The sequence below is a fragment of the Panthera tigris genome, chromosome A1 (assembly GCF_018350195.1).
Source record: "Panthera tigris isolate Pti1 chromosome A1, P.tigris_Pti1_mat1.1, whole genome shotgun sequence".
NCBI classification, from domain to species: Eukaryota; Metazoa; Chordata; class Mammalia; order Carnivora; family Felidae; genus Panthera; species Panthera tigris.
Genome location: NC_056660.1, coordinates 16,492,684 through 16,502,289, shown reverse-complemented (window position 1 = coordinate 16,502,289; position 9,606 = coordinate 16,492,684). Strand labels below are relative to the sequence as shown.

The window sequence follows — 9,606 nt, the reverse complement described above, 5'->3', positions numbered from 1 at the left end:
AGCATCTTTTCATGTTTTTGTTGGCCATCTGGATGTTTTCTTTGGAAAAATGTGCTTTCATATCTTCTGCCCATTTTTTAATTGGATTATTTATTTTGGGGCTGAAAAACATGGTGGCATATACTTTAAAAGTTGCATTCCAGGGGTGCCTGGGTGGCTCAGTCCGTTAAGCGTCCAACTTCGGTTCAGGTCATGATCTCACGGTTCATGAGTTTGAGCCCCGCATGGGGCTCTGGGCTGACAGCTCAGAGCCTGGCGCCTGCTTCGGATTCTATGTCCCCCTCTTTCTCTGCCCCTCCCCCACTCCCACTCTGTCTCTCTCTCAAAAATGAATAAATATTTAAAAAAATTAAAATGAAGAAAAATAAAAGTCGCCTTCCATACATAATCCATGTGTTACCCAATCCAAGTTCACACACACACACACACACACACACACACACAGATAGAGTATTGTGTGAACTGATTACTGCCCAGTATTGACTGATACTCAGCTTAGAGGAAAACATTTAAAGAAGCATATGCGTTTCATCACTTTTTTTCCACAGAATCTACTATCTCTACTTCAGTTCTTACAACCATGATGAGAATATCCAGACTACAACACATTGGCGCCCCATGAGATTTTTTTTTTACTGAATTGTATCTTTGACTTACGCTAACGTAAAGGACACTATAAGGTGTGTGTCTATGTGTGTCCTGAAAAGACCTTTAAGTAGTGGTGTGCTGGTGAATGTTTGACACCTCTCTCTCTAGGGAACAAGAACCCCTCATTTGTAGCATGTGCCGATTCTTTCACAGTAGCTGATTTCAAGATAGCAGTGTGACGTCACTGGCCTCAGAGTTTGGAAAAGATGCTTGTAACAGAGTCCCATGACGTGGTTGGGCTGGTGTGATTCAGCTCCTGCACATCACTGTCATCAGGAGTAAGCATGCACCTCAGGGATACGGTAAACTACCTACCAGATCAGTTTTTAATTCTTGCATTTGTACCACGAAGTTCACAGCCAAATTTGAAGTCAATTTAAAACAGCATGTGTAGGTCTTCATTGCATGCGTTTTGCTATCTCATTCCTGGATCTGTTTGTAAATCAATCCTTGTCTTTATCTCTTCTTTTACGCCTACTTTTAAGTTTATTCCATATTTTAAAATTGTGTTTGTAAACTCTCTTGGCTATTTCCTGGAATGGCTTACAATCGATTTAAATACATAAGTGGATAATCCTTATACAACTTCAGGCACCGAGTGGGGATTAAAGGTGAAGTAAATACTGGCTAATCCCTGAGATGAAAGCACCAAAAAAGGCTGCCTGTCAACCCACGTCTACCCAGGCAGGAGCAATTCACTTTCTCTCTGGCCCTCAGAGTCCTTGATCTTGCAGTTAGGTAAGTCAGGATGAGCTCTAGTGTCATTCAAATTATCCTTCATTGTGTGACTCCGAAAGCCTATGATTCATTCTAAAATTAAATTCTATTGATATTCAACATGGTTTGAATAAACTATGTAATTTTATGTCTATGTTCAAGTGATTTTAATATTATACTCACCTTTAAGTCTTGCAGATTGCCATTGGCTCGTTGGTGTTGACAGGCAGACTTGTGGGTGCATATAATTAGCTTTTTATAAAATGACATTTCATCTGTAGGCAGAGTAACAAATTTTAAATTTTATGCTTGAAAAGATTGATAGCTGGCACAATTATTAATTCCTGCAGGCTTCCTGTTGGTGGTATATGATTTGGAAAAGCATTTGCATTTATACTCTAATAAAAGAAAGCTCTATCCTCTCCTTTAATTTTGGAAAGTATAATACTTTAAGCAACTCTAACTTAATAGTCCTAATACCCAGGGATATGTTAGCAATTCCTAAGAGCAGGTGGTTATGACATGGTAGAAAATGTTCTGAGTTTGTTAGAACTTGGGCTGGAGTTCCGGCTGTACTTGGACAACCACTTGACCTTAAACAAGATGTGCAGTGTCTCTAAGCCTCAGATTCATGCTGTAAAATGGGCGAATCTATTTACCTTTCAGGGCTCGTTTGCAGATCAAAGGAAATAGTAGTTTAAATATCCCTAGCATAATTCCAATTTGGCACGTATGAACATTGATGAAAACCTTCTCACTGGCCTTTTAGATGCTTTTTAGTGCAAAATTGCTCATTGTTACTCAAGGTCTTAGTTTAAACCAAATGGCATAGGAATTGTTTCTTCCCGAATTCCTTAAAATAATCATATTCCTTCTTGATTTTTCTCACCAGAACAAATTTGGTAAAATATTTTAGTAACAGGTATTCAGAAGAAAAAATATCTAAATCATCATCCTAAAAGGCAAGCAGGGCCTTTGTGCTATAAATATCCTGAATTTAAAAGACTGTTCAATTCTTTTTATTTTTTTTCTATTGCTTAAATATGTGAAAATCACATGACTTAGTATCTCACACATGGAACCTATTAAATATCTGGGAATGATTACATTATTCTAATTCCATATTATAAGGAGACATAATATATATGCATGTAGAAGTTAAAATTAAGGTAAAAAAAACTAAAAGAAAATCCTTTAAACATTCTGCGGATCTGTACATTCCAAATAAAGCTTACTATAGAAGATATCACTTTATTTTTAAAATGTGTTCAGGTAGGAAACTGTCAGGTGGTGAACTTGTGAAAGTGTCACTTAAATGTAATCTATAGGGTACAGAATGCTCCTTATTAAAAAAAAAACACAAAAGTTATTGGATTCTTACTTTCAGTTTGAAACTGTTAAATTTAATTCCCAGGTAAAGATGATATGAAGGATAATGTGTATCAACTAAATGGCCATAACAATTAAGTATGATATTATGTCATCAAATTTCTGTTTCAAAAACGCAATATACAAACGTGTCATGAACAAATACAGTGGGAGAAAAACCCAAAACCAATCTTGGAACAGAGTGGACAGGAATAATATCACAAAACAATAAAGCATCTTTCTAAAACTATAAGTGAAATTTACAAATATATAAAGCTAACCCGCTCTTCTATCTTATAACTTATGTAGGTAAGCATGTAAGACAGTATTAATAAATGGATATGATAGTTCATAATTATTACCACTAGTAATATATGTATATTTATATATATATAGTTACATCCATAAAAATATTAATATAAAACATATTGTTTTGAAACTCTTTTTTCTTAGAGAGTGCACACAAGCAGGGAAGAGGGGCAGAGAGTGAGAGAGAGAATCTTAAACAGGCTCCGTGCTCAGCACAGAGGCCGACACAGGGCTTGATCCCAGGATCCTGGGATCATGACTGAGCCAAAATCAAGAGTTGGATGCTTATCTGACTGAGCTACCCACGCACCCTTGTTTTGAAACTTTGAATGAATCTCCTCTATCTCCAAATAAATGTTCACAGATTTGATCACTCATTTGCAACCTGAGTGTTTTGAGCACCCTTTCATGTGTACAGACAGGAGCAAAATTTTTCCTTCTCCCCATGTTGTTAGGTTTACCTGAGCCTCTGCCCAGATATCAAACCGATGGTGCTCCAGGTTCTGGAAGCTCAGGGTGTGACCTCATTAATTTCAACAAAGAGTGACCTCCCTCACACCCAGGAACACAATCAGCAATGCGGAAATGATGTGTTCCCCTGTGGACTCCGCATCCTTCCCTATCCACACTGATAGCACAGCATGAACTGAGCACTTTCACTCTCAAAACTAGTCACTATTGGGGCGCCTGGGTGGCTCAGTCGGTTAAGCGTCCGACTTCGGCTGTCATGATCTCACGGTCTGTGGGTTCGAGCCCCAGGTCGGGCTCTGTGCTGACAGCTCAGAGCCTGGAGCCTGTTTCGGATTCTGTGTCTCCTTCTCTCTGTGACCCTCCCCCGTTCATGCTCTGTCTCTCTCTGTCTCAAAAATAAATAAATGTTAAAAAAAAATTTAAAAACAAACAAACAAACAAAAAAAACTAGTCACTACTCTGATACTTGATTTGTTATTTCTTCAACAGCAACTATGCCCAGTACATAGTCGTATTCCAACATATTTGTTTCCCTTTTGTAAAAAAGACTGGGGAAAATAGCACCTACCTTTCTTATCTCTGAGATGATGTTTTGAGGTCAATTAATAAGTTATACCAGGTGAAGAGGTGTTGTTGTTAAAGGCTCATATTATTTAGACCAAAATTTGTACATGACTTCGTATAAAAACATGTTTATATTTTTTATGACTTTGTCTCAGTGCCAGCTGTCACTGAAAGGAGGAAACGGTGGGTAGGAGACCATCGAGTGCTTTCACACTTAAACAACTGTTTCCATCTTGCAGAACAATCTTTCCCAAAAAGAATATACAGACTAGACAATAACTGGCAAAGCTGTTCTTGTAAGACCATGCTGTCACCCTGATCTTGGACTTTCCAGCCTCCAGAACTGTGAGAAGTAAAGTTCTGCTGTTTATAAGCTACCTACCCAGTCTGTGGTATTGCTATGGCACACCGAACAGACTAGGAGAGGAGCCTTGTGCCAAATTTATTGGTAAATGTGTGTGTTCTGACTGCTTCATTGACCGGCTGTTTCTTTGTCTCTCTTTCCTTGGGCCTCCCTATAACCTGAGACACAATAAGGAAATAGGCCAGAGTAAGGTTATCACCTTAGAACAGCCTCGAAGTATCAAGTGAAGAGAAGAGTCACACATCCCTCACTATAAATCAAAAACTGGAAATGATGAAGCTTAATGAGGAAGGCATGTTGAGAACTGAGGCCCAAAGCTAGGCCTCTTGTGCCAAACAGCCAAGCTTGTTAACACAAAGGAAAATCTCTTGGAGGAAATTAAAAGTGCTACCCCAGTGAACACATGAATGATGAAAAAAGTGAAAAACACTTATTACTGATACGGAGAAAGTTTGAGTGGTCTGGACAGAAGATCAAACCAGTCATAACATTCCCTTAAGCCGAAGCCTAATCCAGGGCAAGATTCTAACCGTCTTTATTTCTGTGAAGGCTGAGAGAGATGAGGAAGCTTCAGAAGAAAAGTTTGAAGCAGGCAGAGGTTGGCTCATGAGGCTTAAGGAAAGAGGCCATCTCCACAACGTACAAGTACAAGGTAAAGCAGCAAGTGCTGATGTGCAAGCTGTAGTAAATTACCCAGGAGATCTCACTGAGGCAATTAGTGAAGGTGTCTATGTTTCAGTACAGATGAAACAGCCTTCTACTGGAAGAAGATATCATCTAGGACTTTCACAGCATAAGCTAAGTCAATGACTGGCTTCAAACTTCAAAGGATGGGCTGACTGTTTTGTTAGGGGCGAATGCAGCTGGTGACTTTAAGTTGAAGCCAATGTTCATTGACCATTCAGAAAATCCCAAGACTCTTAAAAACTATGCTCAATCTATTCTGCCTGTGCTCTATAAATGAAACAACAAAGCCTGGATGGCAGCACATCTGTTTACAACATGGTTTACTGAATATTTTAAGCCCACTGAAGAGACCTTCTGCTCAGAAAAAAAGATTCTTTTTCACTGTGCGTTGAGAACACACCTGGTCCAAGCACTCATTGATGTACAATGAGATTAATGTTATTTTCATGCCTGTTAGCACAATATCCATTCTGCAACCCGTAGGTCAAGGAATAATTTTGACTTTCAAATCTTATTGTTTAAGAAATAGATTTTGTAAAGCTATGGGTGTCAGAGAGAGTGATTCCTCTGATGGATCAAAGCAAAGTAAATTGGAAACCTTCTGGAGAGGAGTCACCATCCCAGATGCCATTAAGGACAATGATGATTCATGGGAAGAAGTCACAGGAATTTGGCAAAAGTCGATTCCCACCCTCGTGGATGACTTTGAGGGCTTCCAGACTTCAGTGGAGGCAGTCACTGCAGATGTGGTGGAAACAGCGAGAGAATTAGAGCTAGAAGTGGTGTGTGAAGGTGGATGGCTTTGCTGCGATCTCATAATAGAACGTGAACGGATGAGGAGCTGCTTCTTATGGACGAGGAACGAAAGTGGTTTCTTGAGATGGAATCCACTCCTGGTGAGGACGCTGTGATGATTGTTGAAACAACAACAAAGGCTTTAGACTATCACACAAACTTAGTTGATAAAGCCGTGGCAGGTTTCGAGAGGATTGACTCCAATTTTGAAAGAGGTTCTACTGTGCGTAAAATGCCATCAAATAGCATCTCACGCTGTAGAGAAATCACTCATGAGAAAAGAGTCAATTGATGCAGCAAACTTCATTGTTGTCTCATTTTAAGAAAATGAGTCTCTCATCCTTCAGCAAGCACTGCCATGATCAGTCGGCAGCCATCACCATGGAGCCAAGCCCCTCCACCAGCGAAAGTTACAACTCGCTGAGCTCAGATGACGGTTGGCACTTTTTAGCAATAAAGTATTTTTTAACTAAGGCATTTACATTGTTTTTTTGGACTTAATGCTATTGCACGCCTAATAGTATAATCAGAGGTTTTACATGCCCTAGGAAACCAAAGCATTCGTTTGGGGTGCTTATTGTGATTTTGCTTTATGGTGGTGGTCTGGCAGGCAGGGAACTCATAATATCTCTGATGTATGCCTGTATTGACTGATTTAAGAAAATAATAGACTTAATATATTTATTTAATACAGAATTTTCGTACACAGAGGTACCATAAGGGTTATCAGACCAAATCTCTCATATTACATATGATGACACTGCTAACTAGGAAACATTTAGCAGCTTCCCTAAAGCCACACAAGCGCTTACTCTGTAGTTATATTGACTTTTTCCCTGGTCCTCTACTCAGTATATTAGGTTCAAAAGAAATAGACTCCACATTCTTATACTCCTGGAAATAGAACGGGCCATTTTGTCAACCTAACCTGTTTCAAATCACTAAATCAGTATGGCATAGCAGCTAAACCATAGGCTTTTGAGGCTAATGGCCTGGATTTTGATCTTGACCACTCACCTCCTAGGAAGTTTGTCTTTGAGCTAACTACTTAAACTCAATCTTATCTCAGTTTCCTTATCTGCAAAATAGTAATACAGTAGAACTTTGGATTGTGAGTAACTTGTTCTGTGAGTGTTCCGCAAGATGAGCAAACATTTTTAACAACTTTTTACTTGATAAATGAGCGATGTCTTGCAATACAAGTAGTATGTGACATTGAATGTCACGTGATCACAGTTAGTTCTTCTCTCACTGTGGGATTGTGGGTTATAGTCAATGCAATGTCACAGATACATAAAATCCTCCAAAAGAGGCAAAAGCAGGTGTCATTGGATAGGTTCCTTGTTAAAGTTGCACAAAAGGAAAAAGATTCCATTGAGCCAATAGATAGCAGTGATTCTGTTACTGATAGTGAAAGTCATTCTACACAATAATCTTCCTCACTCTTGTCTCCATCACACCAGCCATGAAGGTTTTCCAAGGTAAGTGCAGGTTAATTTGCTTACTTTTCTTTATATTTTGTATTTCCTTTATTATTTTGTATTATATTACAGCGTTGAAATCATTTTTATAAGAATATTTTTGGGTTGTGAAAGGAATCATCTGCATTTCCATTACTTCTTATGGGGAAATTTGCTTTGATATACAAGTGCTTTGGATTAGAAGCATGTTTCCAGGACAAATTATGCTTGCAAACCAAGGTTTTACTGTAATATGAAAATTATTGAAATAAAACTCTTAAAGTACAGTATCTGGCACACAACAAACAATTTATAAGTGTTAGCATATTATTAGTGTTATTACTTTCGTGTAGAGTGATTATGCACCTTAATATTTTTTTCTCTGTTTGTAGAAAGGTAAGACATATTTTATAGGATTCAAGAGGGGCTTGGATTCACATTTTATATTATCTTCTCAGTGTGACATTATGAAAATAGGGTACTTTTGTGGTGAGCATAATTTATAAACTTGTTGCATCACTAAGTTGCACACCTGAAACTAATGTAACCTTGTGTGTCAACTATACTCAAATAAAAAATATATATATAACTTATAGGCATGAAATTCATGTGCAGCTCACATTTTGTGTCACCGGGTAAATAATGATATGATTCGCCAAACTAGGGAAAACACAGTGAGGACGGTGAGAGTTTTCAGATGTGGAGATGGTTTAAGACATATTTATGTTGAACCACATGAGGCATTATAGAGTTTTAATTGGTATGTGAGTCTTGAATTTAGGGGAAAAAAAGACGTCAAGATACAGGAGCAGAAATATCTGCTTTTGAACCTTGGCTCCACCCTGTCCCAACGGTTGGACCCAGGACACAACTATTAATTCTTGAATTTCAGTTTTTGAATTTGTTGAAAATCAATGGTAGTGCCAACACAAAACCAAATTGAAAATAATGAATTATTGTACGTAAAATTGGCTGGCACTGCAGTTTATGCTTTACTTTTACCCTTTATCTGTCTTTCTTTCCATCTAATACCTCTTCTTCCCTTTCCCTTACTGTACAGTGGAAACATCATGGACTGGAGACAGAAAGACTTGTTTTGAATCCTGATTCTATCACCTTCAATAATGCGACTTGAACAACACTTAACCTCTATGAAATTAATTTTATCATCATTTGTGAAATAGGCATGTACCTATGCATTGGTTTTTGTGAGGAATAGGTAAAGATTAAATTAATATTTATTATTATTATTTAGGTAATATGCTCAGAATATAGAAAATGTAGTGCTGGTTTCTGTTATTTCTTTTTTGCTTTGTGATCTTTCTATTTTTATCTATAGTTTTTCCTTAATTGGTGTTAATAACCTTAAGAAAATGCAAAATAAATATACTTTATTTTTAAAGTTTATTTATTACTTTGAGAGAACAAGAGAGAGAGACAGAGAGAGAGAGAGACAGAGAGAGAGAGACAGAGAGACAGTGTGTGCGCATACATGCAAGTGAGTGGGGGAGAGGCAGAGAGAGAAGGAGAAAGAATCCCAAGCAGGCTCTGTGCTGATCTGTTGCCCCGTTCAATGTCACCAACAGTGAGATCATGACCTTAGCGGAAACCAAGAGTCGGAAGCTCAGCCAACTGAGCCACCCAGGCGCCCCAGAATAAATGCACTTTAGAAATCTACATAAGATCTTGATTTTGGTGTTCTTCTATTTTATGTATGCTTTTGCATTGATTTTCTATTATTGGTCACAGCAAAACTTAAGTGATATCTAAATGCAGTTTTCTATTAATAAGTGAAGGCAACAGAAAATGTTATGCATGAATTACTTGGTTGACACACTTTCTCATTTGTTGAAGTAAAAGAAAAACATTCAGAGAGATTTAAATGTGGATGTGAGTGAAAGCTGAGAAATTCTGAATTCCCAATTTACTTGATCTTTTTCTCTAATTCGTTCTATAACTGTCTCCAAGCTTTAAATATCACAAAATGTATTTTGAAAAGAAGTCAATGCAGAATAACCATTTTATTTTAATAATGATGCACTTTCTGATGTCAAGAAATCAGAATAATTAGTCTTTATTTTCATTCACCAACCTTATTCTAGGAAGTTAGCCATTGTTTTTTATACAGTCATAAAGCATAAATATCACCTTGCCTTGTTTACTTCTTGAAATTACTCAGTGATGAAATCATATCTATGTAATTTTTAGAACTCATGAATTGGG

At 37.7% G+C, this 9,606-nt stretch overlaps 1 pseudogene; it reads left to right on the top strand.

Moving 5' to 3' along the window:
- The first annotated feature begins 1,887 nt into the window (after positions 1-1,887).
- LOC122241894 lies at positions 1,888-6,347 on the top strand (annotated as a pseudogene).
- Positions 6,348-9,606: the final 3,259 nt, after the last annotated feature.